This window comes from Drosophila arizonae, chromosome 2 (genome assembly GCF_054131065.1).
Source record: "Drosophila arizonae isolate 15081-1271.41 chromosome 2, UAZ_ARI_1.0, whole genome shotgun sequence".
NCBI lineage: Eukaryota > Metazoa > Arthropoda > Insecta > Diptera > Drosophilidae > Drosophila > Drosophila arizonae.
This window is the reverse complement of record NC_142922.1, coordinates 26126800-26143318: the sequence shown is the minus strand read 5'-3', so window position 1 is coordinate 26143318 and position 16519 is coordinate 26126800. Positions and strand designations below refer to the sequence as shown.

The 16519-nt window shown below is 37.6% G+C and overlaps 1 protein-coding gene across 8 annotated transcripts in view; it reads left to right on the top strand.

Moving 5' to 3' along the window:
* Positions 1 to 16519, top strand: part of Antp (homeotic protein antennapedia) — a 128231-nt gene that overhangs the window by 28314 nt on the left and 83398 nt on the right. For all 8 annotated transcript variants that reach the window (XM_018000525.2, XM_089476433.1, XM_018000531.2 and 5 more), the window contains exon 2: positions 7892 to 7969. The gene's annotated coding sequence lies outside the window, so the exon portion shown is untranslated. The remainder of the gene's footprint in view (positions 1 to 7891; positions 7970 to 16519) is intronic.

The window sequence follows — 16519 nt, the reverse complement described above, 5'->3', positions numbered from 1 at the left end:
AAATGTTGCAAACTAAAATATTTAGTTGTATATAAACATATTTATTTAAATTATATTGAATTATACAAATTAACAAATATACATATATATTTTATATTTTTATATTATATTAAATAACAAAAAATTTATATTATATTATTATTTATTATATATTTTATTTTTATTTTTAATTGTTGAATTGATTTTCGTGAATATCTAGTTTTAAATAAACATATTTATTTAAATTATATGGAATTATAAAAGTTACAAAAATAAAAGGATTTTATTATATATTATATAAAATATACTATATAAAATTTAAAAAATTAAAAAAAAATGTATATTATAATTTATATAAATTTATAATATATAAACTATATTTATTAATGTATATTCATTTTATTACAATATAAATTTAAATCAAATGAATTTTATAATTGTTGACTTGATTTTTTTTTTACCAAAATGTTAGCTTTCTAAAAATCAGCTTAACAAAAATTAAAAAAAATAAGAAATAAAAACAAATTTCGTTAGAGCTCAAATTTATGTAATAATAATAAAGAAAAGTTCTTCCGAATTGACCCCAGGGTACGCAACGCAACTCATCAATAATAGAATCAACACCTAATTGAATTCTGGCTGAACATATTAAATTGTCGGTTCTTTTGTCTTCCTTTTTCTCAAGAATATTATATTCAACATTTAATGTTATATTATATTAAATAAATATATTAAATAATTTCAGTTAATTTGCTATTATATTAAATAATCTATAGTATATTATATATTAACGCAGACTTAAGTACTTTCATAAATTGATTCTTCTATTATGTAATGCATATCGAGTCTGTTATTACGAGTTGGCTTGTGGTTTGTTCTTGAAAACCCTCGAGTCGCTGAATCAGCTTTAAGTTCATAAATCACAATGGTCAAGCCTTGATTGCTCATCCGTCAGCTATTGCCTGCCCACGGAGCCCGCTGAGGTTTGGCCCAGCCGCATAACGGCAATCACTCACGCACTCATTCGCTGAATGGCCGCCATTGTCTTTCACGTCGACTTATGAATTCAGATTAGATGAGCCCAAAGATAATCCGCCAGAGCCGAGTTCAGTTCAGTTCAGTTCGGATCCATTGCTAGTGTCAAGTTCGCGGCGCTCGCGCGAGTCCATGGCGAACATGGTTGATGGCCATGTAAAGCAATCACTTACAGTTAGACTCCGACTCGGTATCAACTACAGCGTTTAGCCCACATACAACACAATGAGCGAAACAGCAAACGGGCCGCAAGAGGCAAAGAGGCAAAGAGGCAAAAAGGCAACAGGCAAAAAGCAAAAAGGCAAAAAGCTTTTCATCTCGCCCGCTGCGTACGGAGCGCTAATTCTTATCGCGATCACACGCCGTAGCTGGACACGATGAGATTCATGGCATGGCGAGGCATGGCGTGGCTACGCTTGGCTCTGCTCAGCTGGGCTCGGAGCTCATAGTCACATCATGTCCGACAAGCTAGAAAAAATTAAAGTCAAGTTTGACGTGTGATGTGTGAGCGGCTCTTGGTTTTTGAGTTGTGAATTTTGGATTTCGGTTTGGGTTTGAATTTGAGCTTGAGTGTGAGTCTGGGGTTGGGGTTGGGGCTTGTTGCGGGTAGGTTGAGGTCGCTTCATTGGCGCTACAACAACAGTAGCAACAAAAGCTGTCCGACACATCGTTCATTTTAATTTGTACAATAACTCAGTTTGGCAGCCAAAGGCGTTTGTATATGTATTTATTTTATTTTTATATTTTATTTCAACTTTGCAGAAAAATAACAAAAATAATTACCAAGCTGCAAAACAGAATGCGAGTGCCAGCAGAGGTTAATTTAAATTTCCAGTCACACAAGTCACGGTGAAAAAGTACACGCGTTGCCACGCCCCACGCCCACAGACATTTTGAGATAGTGTCACTAAAATGACTTACAGGTAGCTCCTCGTCTGCGTCCGCGTCCGAATTCGAATCCGTGTCCGGGGCAAACATCTTTCGGCTTCTCGCCTGCAATCCATCAAAATGCGAATCTCGTTGCTCAACTCTTTGGAATCCGCGTAGCACTTGATTGCCTTGCCCGCTCCTTGCCCCCTGCATCCGTTGTCAATGCTGACGACGATGATGATGAAGATGATGATTATTATTGTTTATTAAGTGTCGGCGCGCACATAAAATTAAAGGGAAGCTCATTTTTATAGCCTTACATTTTGCGCTGGTTTCTGTTGCCATTGTCTCTCGCTGCTCACATTTGTTTATTTTTAAATTATTTATTTAAAGTGTATATGCTGTATTTGTTGTCTTGTTTTGGTTTATCTCTGATGTGTCTGTGTGGTCCCTACAACATCTAGAGAATTACTCGGTTGCATGTAGATATGTTCACGTGATACGAGACTCGAAGACGCAGAGAACGAATCGGCGTTCGTTTGATTTGTTCAAGTTGAAATATAACTTTAATTATTTTTAAATGTTTGCTTCTTCAGTTTGACTGAAGATTTAATGAAATAATTGCAAAAAATATTCGCAATTTGACCAGCGTAATAAAAACTCAAATAAAATGATATATTGCTATTTAAAGAGATTCATAAATCAAAATTCATTGAACAAAATTTGTTTTGAATATATATTTTAACTGAAACCCACATCAAAACTCCTTGAAACTCTTTCAAAAGTTTATTTTTCAATGATGAATTAAATTTAAAAATAATTAATTGGTTTTCATTGTTTAATGATGAAACTTAATTTAAAAATAATTAATTTTTTGTATAAAATAATATACTATTTACTTACATATCAGTTATAAAGAATGCTTTCTCACTTATTTAGCTAGCTCTCAATGGTCTAGACTCTCTATTCCACAGGGTGTTTCAGTTTCTTGTCCAAATGTTCCATTCCCACTAAATCCCTGCATGCACGGGAATTTCTCAAGAGGACAACACTCCACATGTGGCAGTTCTGTGAACTACTCAAGAATGTCCTTTATAAGCTCAGCAAAAATATCCCTCACAAAAATATCCTCGGCCGCCTTTTAGCCGAGACACACTCCTCGCAGCAATGTCCTTTTCCTATTACAATAGCCCTTCCGCTACGGCAGGATAATATCTCAATCCCTTTGCTCGCACGCCATCGCCCGCTAGATGGCCGCACACCAGACGCCATCTGGCGGCGAGTTACAACACTACGCCAACGACTCTCAAACTGTGCGCACATATCGCAATGCGTCGAGGGCGAATCGAAAAAATCAACAACAACAAGTAAGAAAATTCTAGTCGAGAGTGCTCGACTAGATACTACCCTGAACCCAACAAATAAAAATGCTCATTTAGTATGGCTGAAATTTCAATTTCAATGTATTTAAAAATATAAATAAAATACCAAACTCATTTAATAAAATATAAAAACATTTTGAAACAATTAAAAAAAAATTAACATCAGTTGCATCGATCGGGACTCGAACCGCGACTCTTCGATCGAGCGTCACGCTGCTAACACACTAGGCCACCTCACTCCTGCTAGTGGCGCTGGCAAAACTCAAATAGATTCACTGCTGCTGCGCCATCTACCAAAACTAAACGAAACTAACAGCTGATGTGATGTTTTTGTTGTAGCTGCTGCACGTGCGTTTGTTAATTGGCCAAATATTTGATTATTTTTTATTAATTTTGGACTGAACGGAATTTAATGAAACTTTCAGCATATGATCTACATATTATATTGAATATTTGAGAAATTTAAAAAAAGAAAAATCATTCACAATTAGCTATAGAGGCATCTGATTTGAACTTGAATGTTTTTAGTCGATAAAAACATAACGGGATGATTTTTCGAATTTTAAAAGCAAACTCGACGTCCGCGCTGTATATTCGGTTATTTTAAAAAAAAATTCAAGTCTCTAGCTCTTATATCTTCGGAAATCGACGCGTTCAAACATACGGACAGACGGACAGACGGACAGACGGACGGACGGACAGACGGACAGACGGACAGACGGACAGACAGACAGACGGACAGGGCCAAATCGACTCAGCTCGTCGCCCTGATCAAGAATATATATACTTTGTGGGGTCTGCCACGCCTCCTTCTGCCTGTTACATACATTTCAACAAAACCATTATACCCTGATTTCCCATTTTCAATGGGTTCAGGGTATAAAAATGAATTAACGAAAAATTCGCTTGGATGGATTCGCTATTTTTATGCGCTGCAAAATGAGAAGAAAACAAAATAAAAAAAGTAAATAAAATGTTTTCGAGGGCTGCGACTGCGCATGCAAATTGCGACTGATTAGCGCGTTGGTCGCGCTGTGCATAAATCAAAAACCGAGTCGGCGAGGGGCCACCCAGAAGTTGGAGTGACAATTAATTAAGTATTTTGGGCACAGAGCGCGAGTTAAGCGCCCAAAAAACTATTTTCGCCTTTAATTTTACGATGCGCTGCGTCGCAGCTTTTTACGGTTTTTTACGACGCGGGTGCCATAAATTCGATTTTGGGGGCCCCGCAGCGAAAACGACAAAAATATTTATGGATGTTTTGATGTTGGGCGTGAGCTGCCTCGGAATCTGCCAACGCCAATCCAATCCATCAGCCCCAAGCTATCGATCTTTGCATTAGGCTCCCAGGCCCCGTCGCTCAATTACGCAGCTGGGCAAATATTTTCGCGCAAATCAACAGCAAACAGGCGCATATGCATATGAATTTGGTTACGGCTTCAGCGCGTTGGTGGCCAAACAACAAGCCTTCCTCCTCCTGCCCTGCCCCACCCATCGCTGCAGCCCCTTGCCCACCAAGGGTAGTCGGGTATTTATCATCTACGTGCCCTGGAGCATGTCTGACGCTGAGCGCGCACAGATTTCTAATGGACATCGCCATATACATACCTATATATTCATGATCGCCACAAAATCACTTTCTTTTTCGGCTATGCTAAGTGGCTGAGAATCGCAGTTGGCCAATGGTTCAAAGATCTTTGCCACATACATTTATTGGCAGCTGTGCTGGAGGCGACTTTGTAAGAGATGTAAATTTATTCCATGTAAATGTAATTGAAATACAAATGAGCGTAGTAATCATGATGATAATAATAATGAGCATAATAGCAATGAGAATAATACTAATTATTGTAATATTCTTGAGAGCTACATAGTTGAGGTAGGCGAAAATACTTTACGCCAGGTGACGAGTCCAGACTCCTCTGTCGGACTCCTGCTTACGGACTAAAGCAGCTCCTCTTTCTTGGGCTGCCTCTTGAGACTTGAAACCAGTCTTTATACCACATCGCCTGTGTGCTCTATATAAGAACTCAGAGATCTTGCCTTCTTGCTAGAATACTTTCTTGACTAAGTCAGTTTCAATCGTCTTTTCTGCTCCACATTTTCTATATTATAGAGCCCCATTCAAGTCGAAGTAGTCAGTGCCTAATTTGAAATTACTTTTCATATTTTAGCGTTTAATAAATAAATGGAGTCTTCTTTAACTTCATTGGCAATTTCAGCCATGTGACAATTAGAATAGTTTTATAAGTTTCGTTAAAAAGAAATAATTATTGATGTGCAATAAAATATAATTATATTTAAGTAAAAAAGGACAATGTGTCCTGTACTCCTAAATTTAAAAAAAAAAATGTTAAACACATTTTTGAATGCAGTAAATTGATTAAAAATAAAATGTCCCATATAAATAAATAAAAAAAATTATTGATGCTAAACTAAGACTATTTGTAATAATAAGAATAAAGTAATCATATAATCATAATCAGTAATAATATTTTACTCATATTTATAATAATTCTTCTCTAAGCAAATACCCTGAAAAATATCGTTCAGCATTGAGGCAGTTTCTTCTTATTGCCCTCACGACAATCGTAATAAAAAGAAAAACTTTCTATCTGATTCTTGATTTGCAATGGATTGTGGCTATACAATTAATAACGATTTTGATGATATTATTAAAAATTTTCAAATAAAGAAAAATTAAATGGGAAGTACTTTGATTAATAATTGGAATAACAAGATCAATCATAATACATAGTTTTAAATATTTATTAGATATTAAATCTGTATCATATAGATATTATCTAACAGTATTTAGATCATTTAACAGTGCATTCACAATATCAATTCCCATTGCAAATGGATCCCTATCTTCCCATTTCGGCACCCACGGCTGCAAACAAACAAACAGCCGCAGTTCGAGGATCCGCTGTTATCGCCGCAATTATTTCGATATCTATTTTCAGCGAACAGCGAGCATAAATGCTTTCTGCGCGAGCTGCTGACATTTTCCCACCTTTTAATGTCAGCGCCGAGCCAGACGACCCGGTGGCTTCTGGTCTAAGCCGAAACGAAACGAGGCGAGGCGAAGGGAATGGCCCGGGCAGCCTATGGGCAACGGCAATGCCAAGAGCCGAGCTGCTGGCAGTGCCGCTGCGACCTGTCAGGCTGGCTGCTGTCATATCCTTTTGTGGCAGAGGCAGCCGCAGAGGCTCTGGAGTGCAAAATTTGAGCGCGCTTCTCATTCATTTGCGCCAAATGTCATTATTGTTGCTCGTTTGTTGTTGCTGCTGTTGCAACAGTTGCAACAGTTGCAGCATCAGCAACGGCGGCGGCCACTTTGCTGCATGTTGCTGCCACCAGGCTGGGGTCTTTTGTAAGACTCCCTCGTTAAACAGATTATTTTCACACCCAGCTTGGCGTTGTCGTCGCATTCGCCGTCGCCGACTCGCTGCCAATTTGAGCTCTGCAGGCGTTAATAATGCGATTTCAATGCTGCCAATTCGCTGGCTAAATTCAAAGGCTCTCTTCAGTGCTTTAGTCTTGTCCGAAAGTGCGAAGTGCCCTGGCCTGGGAGAATATGAAAGCGGCAGCCGCTCCGCCGCATTGCCACTCGAGTGACACATGTATGCACTTGGTTTAGACACAGAATTCGAGCTCGTGGCCTAACAATGGCCAATGGCCAATGGGCCATGGTCAATGGGCAATGGGCAACTGTCGGAGCAATCGTTGCAATCGCTTTTTGGGCTCTGTTAATTGCAAGCGATCAGACTAGCTTTGCTCTGAATCGCTTTTATAAAAGAAAATTAACGAATTTCACGACCTGAGGTCTAATTAGGCATAGATATATTGCTATAAATATTATATTTGAAACAACAATTAATGAATTATCAATTTAAACTTCGATCGAATAGCTCTCTAATTTGTGCAAGAATGCAATTATAATTCATATTATTAGATGAGATGTATGATAATGAAATACTCAGGGATAATCTAATTACATTGAAGTATAAGTATATAAAGTAAACAAACCATCAAATAATCATATCAAAAATATTATTACAAAAATTCAAATGAAAGAAATTTTTAATATTATAATAATGATTATTATATTATAAAAATAAAATAAATAAATTTTTAATAATATAATAATACTTATTTACATTTGATTTAATTCAATTTTAATTTGATGTATATTTATGCTTTGTATTTATATTATTTTATTTACTCATAGCAATTAATAATGAATCAACTATGCTTCTGTTAAAATTATACAAATAATATTAAAAGAATAACTATGATATTTTTCAAATATTTAATTTATTGTAGAATAATTTTTTTTTTATAATTTACCCAATATCTCTACACATTGTAAATCAGTTTTCGCCTTGCTTGAGAAATATTTGCCTCGCAGAAGATACGCAGCTGCTGCCGGCTGCCGCTAGAGGGCGACCCGGCATATTCTATACATATTTTGGTGCATGCGCTAGATTTTTGGTTTGTTTCTTAGTTAGGGGAAATTTGAATTTTTAATTGGAATTTGAATTTTGAAAAAAAAAAAATATATATATAAAATAAAAAAATAGTATATAATAATAATACTTTTACTTTTGTACTCTTTGCAGCCGCATTTATTGGATTATCAAATTAGCAAATTGTGGATTAGCTGTTCGAGCGAAATTTATGGATAACCCACACAAAAGGTAAGCAAATTACTCGAATTGCCAGTGATAATTCGGGTTAAGTTGCGATTGCAAAATGCTTAACCCATGCACCGCTCAACCACCGCCACTCGCCAACCACTTGGCAAGCAGAGCGCGGCCTATTAATCCTAAGTGCTTCCTGTGATTTTATGCAAATTGAACATATCGCCGGGCAACAAGTCGCTCCTCTCTCTTCATCTCTCTCTCTCTCTCGCTCAAGACCTGCTCGTGGCTTAGCAGTCCGCGCATTCAATGTACAAATGACAGTTGACTGTGACATAAAACAGCGGCTTAAAGCGCTGTCTGGGCCAAAAGAAGACGTTAAGAGTTGTTGCCGTTGCATGTCGGCAACAACAACACGACAATTTTCCGTCGACAAAAGACATTTTCATTTATTCATTGATAATGTTTAAGGCCCTTAAACAACAAGCCAAGACGACGGCGACGACGGCGACGACGACGACGACGACAAAGCGCGGCCAAAAGGCAATGAGAAACGAAAAACATGCGACAAAACAACATAATTTAAATTTTGCGCATGCATCAGTCTCGCGCTCGCTTTGCCCACTTGGCAACATGTTGCTGCAACACGCCAACAAGCAACAGCCTCGTAATCCGGTAGCCGCTGCTGCGTTTGACTCCATTCGATTTGCTTTGAATGAAAACGAAATTATCGCATTATTAACTATGAGAGGAGCCCAGCTCCACTGTACTCTGCCTGCCCCCGCCCTCCGCCCCCTGGGGCTACATGAGCCCTGCAGCCCAGATGCTGCCACAGACAAGCCTTGTTAGCCTGGCCAAAGCGCTGCTTAGAATCGTCTGCAGCCGCAGCATGGGCATATTTAACAATAAAATGAATTGTTAATTCTGTTGCACTTTTTCCGCATGTTCTTCTTGTTGTTGTTGCTGAAGTTGTCTGGTCCGGCTGGTTAGCTGCTGGATGCGGCTGCTCAGCTCGAGCAGTTGTAATGCGCAAGTGCCTTTATCTCTGGCACAATCGCGCGCTCAGCTGCGAGGCACTGCGAAAGGCCGTGGCAGCGGCAGCGGCACTCTGCACAGTGGTTCACATTGCAGAACATTTGCTGAAAAGTTAATGAAGTCTTTCAGTGAGAGTTGAGCTGGTAAATGGAATGGGAAATATTATTCATTCATCCTCCCATAAATTGTGTAGGCTAGATTGAATGCTAAATAAAGAAAAAGAGTTATATAAATTGCAAAAAAAAAAAAAAAAAAAAAAAAAACAATAATAATAAATAATATTTGAAATATATTTGTTTTTTTTTTTTCAAATATAATAATATTTAATGTTTGAAAAATACAATTATTTTTTCAGCAAGATAAAATATACGCTTTATTAAATTTATTTAAATTTAGAGAAAACGAGAAAGAAATAGAAATATATACATAATATTTCAAAATTAGAAGAAAAATGAGTATTTAATAAATACTATTTATAAAATATTATTATTATTATTAGTTTTTGTTCTTACAAAAGTTTTTAGTCCGCTTATTTAAAATATTTGTGAAAAAAATTAAGAAACAATAACTCAAAGCTCATAAAAAAGTTTTTATTGAGACTTTAAATATACTTTTCAAATATATACAACTTTGCTTCGGTTTTGGATATCAATTAAATTTTCAGCATATTTTTAGCATATTTATGAAAGTATCAGAAGCTCAAATCTGTAACTTAGTTTCCCTGATTCTTCTTCTCTTCCCTGATATCAGTATGATTTACTTGTAGATTCGATTTCCAAGCAATTAATCAGCCTTCATACTAAACACGAAATTATAGGAATTCATTTGCATATTAATGAGGCAAATAAGTCACAGTAAAACAGAAATAATTAACATATTAATTTATTCAAAGTCTAAATTTACTGCCCAGCTTATCCAGTTGGTGTAAGATACTCAGATCCTTGTTTCTATCTGGCTTAGAAATTATATTTATATCTTGAATTTCATTTCACATTATATATTTTATATATATTATTTATGTTTTCTATAAACTGAATTAGAGCTCAACCACTGTGCACTTTCAAACATTTGTCTGGGGGCACTTCTGGCGGTCTGTTCAAGCAAAATGCCGAACTTGTTTTAGCCCAAAAACAAAAAAACAAAAAAGAACAGCTAAAAGAAAAAGCATAAAAAACGAATGGCCAGAACAATTGTTAACGCGTTTGCTAAGTCGGCGCGTTGTCCATTCACAATGAACGTCTGGAGCGGAGAGCGAGGTCGAGACTTGAGCTGGGACTGAGACAGGGACTGGGCTGGGACTGGGACTGGGACTGGGCCAGAATCTGTTCTGCTCTGGTCACATGGGCTGTGGCTGCTGGCGGTGCGCAAATGTCTTGTTCCATAGAATTTGAAACGGAAACATTGAACACTTTGTTTTGGTTCTTGTTTCACATTTTCCTTTTTTTGTTGTCGTTGTTGTTGCTGCTGTTGTTGTTCTGTTTGCTTGAGCTTTGCGTTTGTAAGCGCGCGCATGCGTAGCACTCGCATTTGGCCAGTCACGCAACGCAACGCGAATTGGCTTGGCTTGGCTTCGCTTGCCTTGGCTTGCCCTGACTTGCCTTGGCGCTTATCCAGTGCACGTTAGCCAGCGGACTTTAGTCAAAAATTAACAAGGCTCAAAACACAGTTTCCACTGCATGCAAATTCGTTGTCAAAATAAGAAAAAGAAGAAGCAGACGCAGACGCAGACGCAGTGGCAGTGGCAGAAGAGAACGGAGCCCGTAACCAAATCGCTGCCAGCCAAGGGGCAACAGCTCCTCCATTCCGTTCGCCAAGTCCAGTTAAGCGATAAATGAGTTACTGACGTCTGTGCATGTGCATGTCCAGACGCGATCCGATGGCCAGCAACGCAACAATAACGCTTCAGGGCAGCAGGCAGGCAGGCAGGCAGGTGCAGCCAGGTGCAGACCAGGTACCTCCTCTCTCTCTCGCTCTCTCGCTCTCTGCTTCGGCCTGTGGGCGCTCTGCAGGTTGCATTGCAGCATTTCAACAGCCTTCAATATCATTTCCAGACATTCTCATATGTAAATTTATGCATTCTACCCAACGTCTGGCGGGGGTGGACATTGGAGCGGAGGGCGGGGGGCGGACCCATGCCAGCGGCTGCAAAAGATGAAATATGCGTTGGGCTGCATAAATCTACTAATTGATCAGCGGCCAACATGATTTTTATCTTTTGAGAACTTAATTATTTTCTGTTCGCCAATGTTCTCAAAGTGCGACTGTCGACTTCCAATTGGAATCGATACGTGCTCCAACCGACTGACAGGAACAACGCGATCCAGACCCGAAGCCCGAAGCCCGAGGCCCCGATGTGAAGGAATGCGAAGGTTGTCCGACTGTCTACCCAGAGCTAAAGATACTTTGGCTACAGTTAAGGCAAAGGCAAATGCCTGAAGGTACACATATGATATATCTATATCCATACAGAGGTTTCTGCTGATTGATTGATAACGACGACTGTGGAATGAATGAGCGAAGATCCAAGCAATTTACTAGCTTAGAAATGGATAGGAATAGTTCATCTAATATGCACACAGGGAATTCTTGGCTACTTAATTTAGAGTAAATGATCTAACTATTGATTGATATTTAATATAAATTTACCAAACAACATGTTAAAATAGAAAATGTTAATAAAATTAGTGGAACAGCAAAATTATAGAAATTTTATAAAAACAAATTGACTATATATTTTTGAATGGTTTGAATATTTTAGGTAAAGTGGTCTATTAAGAATGGAATAGTTGATTGTTTAGAAATAAATTAGTAGATATTGTTAAATAAAAATATATTTTATCACAAATAAATGTTTTGATGAAAAAAAAAAAAGGTTTGCAAAAAAAAGAAGAAAGTTGAAATGACTGAACTAATTAATTTTTATACCCTAAGCACACTGAAAATGAGAATTATAAATGAATATACAGCTACGAAAAATAAAATAGCACACTTGTATGTAAAGGCAGAAGGAGTTGTGGCACACCACATAGAGTCGATTTATGCCATATTTATTTAGGAATCCATACAATTCTTTTTCATATTTTCTTTCTAATTATCATGAATATAAAATTCTTGTTCATTATTATATTTTATTTAAATTTTATATTTAATAATAATAATACATTTTATTTTCCATCAAAATATTTCTCTCAGTGTTGCGAAAAAGTTGTGCCCGATTGGCTCAGCAAATGGCAAAAAGTAATTAACTACAAAAGGGTCAAACGTGCCAATAGCCAATCAAAGGCATAGCTGACTCACACACACACATACCTAGATCGAGGCGCGTGCGTGCGCGTGTGTGAGTGAGTGAGCGTGCCTAAGTGTGAGCTTTGCCGATTGCCTTTGATGATCGCAATGTTGTATGTGGCGCCGATTTCGGAAGCAGCAGCAAATTTATGTTAATGTAATTGAACTATAAATAGCCGCAATTTCAATTATGTATTCCATGCAGGAGTGATCACTTTTGTTTTGCGAAAATATCCGCAAGTTTGGCATTGACATCAAATATTTGAGAAAAACAAATGCAAATTCAAAAATTCAAAAAATTTGAATCCAAATTGATATTGGAATTCTTTTTGGAATTCCTTGTGCCGGCAACTTGTTTCGTGCCTTCCAATGCAAAGAAGAGAGGGAGAGAGAGAGAAAGAGCACTCATCTTTCCAGCCAGAGCAGCATGGCACTGGCACAAAATTGGCGGGAAGCTATGCAGCTGTTGCGTGGGAGCGAGATAGCAGGCATGCGAAGAGCGCATGGAACGGTAAAACAGGATAAGAGCATGGCTGTGCACTCTCTTTGCTACAGCCGAAATACTCTTCGGCCTGCGCAGCTGTTGTGAGTGCGCGCGCTCTCTCGCTCATTCTTTCCATCTCTTGCGCTCTTTGGGGTGCATCTCACAAATGCCATGTGTTTCGCTTTAGCCATGGCTGCTGAAAATATCTTCGAGCTGCCTTCTGATGGTGGATGATGACGAGCATTTAGCATTCGCCACTCAAAGTCTTCGCATGGCAGCCCGTTGCCAGGCCGACGCTCTTCAATGGCTGAAAGTGGAACACAAATTGCCGACGGCAAATCATGGCCGCTGTTCCTTGGGCCGCTCTCTTTCGTTCTACGCGTTTCTATTGTTGTTGTTCTAACTATGATGTGTGAGTGAGTGAATGCTCATCTGTCTCTCTATACACATGTGTGTATGTGTGTGTGTGTTTGCGTGCGTCGGTTTTTATGGGTTGATCAATGCAGATTGACGTGCTATATGGAAGCGGCCATTACTCATTTCTCTCATTTCAAGCAACAGCAACAAGCAAAGCTGCTTAAGCCTCAGTTTCAAGACTCTGAAGACAGCAAAAGTGTTTATTAAATATAGTTTAAAAATCAAATTATTTTGTGTTGTAGCCGACGGCTTTAATTCTTAAAATATTCATGTATATTGGAGATTTTGGCTCAACTATTCGTAGCTATGTTTTTAGATCCATTAAAAAAATTCAAGTCAAGCTATTTAAATGCTAAAGGAGATTAAATATTTTATACACATATTCACATAATTACATTTACAATTATTCGTAAATCTCATTTTCATTAAGAATAATTTCTATTGACTTCAAATTGAGTTTTTCAATTTATTCAGATGAATCAATTTCAATTTGTTAAATTTACTGCATTTCCGTTTATTTGGTTGCCATATGGAAGAGTCGGCTGCTTTATATCGACAAGACTTTCCGCATATATTTAGGAATGATATACTTTATAATACTTCTATTATCTTATGTAAATGCTCTGCTCAGCACTTTGCAGTTGTCTTCAAATTGTTTTTTGGTGTCTTTCAACTTGATGTCGAATCGATTTTTGTATTCGAATTTTCCCCCCAGCTTCGCCTCCCTGTTAAATGAAATGTTCATGTGCGCTTCGTGTTCCTCTTCTTCTTCTTCTTCTTTTTATTTCGCTGTTTGTTTTCGTTTGTTTTTCATGTGCTTTTAGCCGCCTCTCTGTTGTTGTTGTTGTTGTTGTTTTGTTTTTGAAGGAATTGGCACTTAAGTTACTCAAGTGGAAAAAAGTTTTTGTTTTTCGTTTACTCGATATAACTATATGTATATACATATATAATATATATGTACCAGCACACATACACAGAGACACACACCATGCAGACACAAACATCATGCCACATTCTGCTTCAAGTTTTGCTTGGGGTTCTCTGTGCGAAGGGCTGTCAGCTGGATTTCTTCATGGGGGAATTCTTGGATCTCTGTGCGTTATTTCTGTTATTTTCTTGTTTTTTTTTCTTCTTCTTCTGTTCGCTTATTTTTATTTTTTGGTTATTTCGTTGTTGTTTTGCTTTCAGTTTTGTCGCTGTTTTGTTTTTCCAAACCAATTGAAGGCTGACAGCAGCAGCAGGATGAAAAAATTCATTATGAAATTGGATCGCCGTCAATTCAACGAGCGACAACTCGTTGCCCACTTTTCTAGGTCTTTCGCTTTAAGGTTTATTAGATCTAAATTGCTAACACCTGTTGTGCATTTTTTATACGCCCTTTTTCCATAATTTCTTTTCATTTTTTTTTTTTTTTTTTTACCTGGACTTTTCACATCAACATTTGCCGCTACAAATCGCAGCTGCTCGGCTCGAGTGAAGTGAAAACCGGCGGAGAGATTCGAATGCTATGCAGTCGAGTGTGCGCCTCAGTGGCCACCCGGCTCCAAGAGCTGCGGCTCAGCCCCTCCACTCGACTCAGTTCCACTTGCCGCAGTTCATAAATTAAAGTCAAAGCCGCCGCCGCCTCTGCCATCTCCGTCTCCGTCTCCGTCTCCGTTGAGGCCTTCCGCGGTCCGCAGCTTCAGCTCCCAACTCGGTTAGCTAGTGATGTGATAATTGCGGCTTGGCTTATTTTGTTCGCCATTTAATTGTTGTAATTTGTGCGTTTGCCGCTGCGGCAGCTACTGCTATTATTCCGTTTTCTTCATCTTCTTCTTATACTACTGCCTTTTGCTCGTCGCTCGCCTGAAGTTTTCCCTTTTCATTTTCAAGCCAATTTATTCGAGTTTTCGCCTCGAGTTTAGCGAAATTGTTCAACAAATTCTCGCTGGCACGCATTGCTGCATGCAGATACTTAGACACACACACACACACGTGCACACACATACATTTAGCTGGTGGCAATTGCAATGAATGTTGTTACTTCAGCCTCACTTGCACCTTTACGGTCCGTGGTTTGTGTCTAAGCTTTGACGTGCACTTCCTTTTCATGTTTGCGGAAGCGTGACACAAAACAAAAGCCGGCAAAAATACAAATGAGAAAACATATAGAGAAAAACTACAGCATGTAGCATAACTGCATTAGGCCCGGCATATGCGATGCTCAGCAGCTGAGACAAAATATTAATAAATTTCTACAAATTGTGCATTAAAGGCCAAGGTGAATTATTACATTCCACAGAATGCAGAAATTATGGCGCACGTTTCTTGGCTCGCCGTGTTTTATAAAGTGATTTTTATTGTAATCAATGAATATTTGAATTTTTAATATACTAAATGGTTGCAAGCAGCAAGTTAATATGCATTAAATGTGGTATGATTATACCAAACACAATATTTGTTCTACAATGTAGATCCTCATCTTGATTGCAACCCTTTTAGATAGAATTCTCAGAACATGAATTCTGCAATATACAAGTAATTACTTGTGTATGATCAGCTGCTTGGCTTCGCAGAATCTCTCTCATTCCCTACATAACAGCCTTAGAGTCATATAATATTGTTTTGGGAGGATAATATATAGAGAATGATCAAGCAAGAGGAATCAAATTTCCAATACAAATATTTATGCAATTCATTTAAACAATAATATTTAGATACCATAATAATAGTTAGTCTCAAGCCCAGCTATTAGTATATTGTATATAAATATTTTTATCTGCTGAAAATTGATTTCTTTTATTTAAGTCTTATGAAATGAGAAATAAATAATTAAATAAATAAAATAATTATTAATAAATAAATAAAAAATTTAAATTAAATTAAATAAAAGCACTGACATATATCTATATGTTTCTAAATCCTTTATAATATTTGTTTAATTATTCCAACAATTTCTAAGAGCATTTCTTTCACTTCTTCAACCTAAGCTTAGCTTTAAAGCCAATCGACATTTTTCAATATTAATTATCAAATATTAGAATATTACATAATTTAGCCAACACACACACACAACGACAACAACTCTCGCACATTTTGAAGATCAACTGCCATTGACATTTCCTGTCAGCAAAGCCCAACTTGAGCTGCTTTTTCGCAGGCTCTGGTAAGCTGAGGTCAAGGCTGCGCTCTTAATCTACACTTTATATAAGCATAAAGCACACAGTTCTACAACTAAAGACGACATCGAAAATAAAAACAAAACATACACAAACAACAGTCAAACCAAAAAAAAAAAAAAAAAATGCTCGTGTGTTGAATTCCCTAGCGAAGGTTCCAAGAAAAACGAAAAAAAAAAAAAAAAAAATTATGTATAAGAGTAATGCGTATATGTGTATGTATAATAT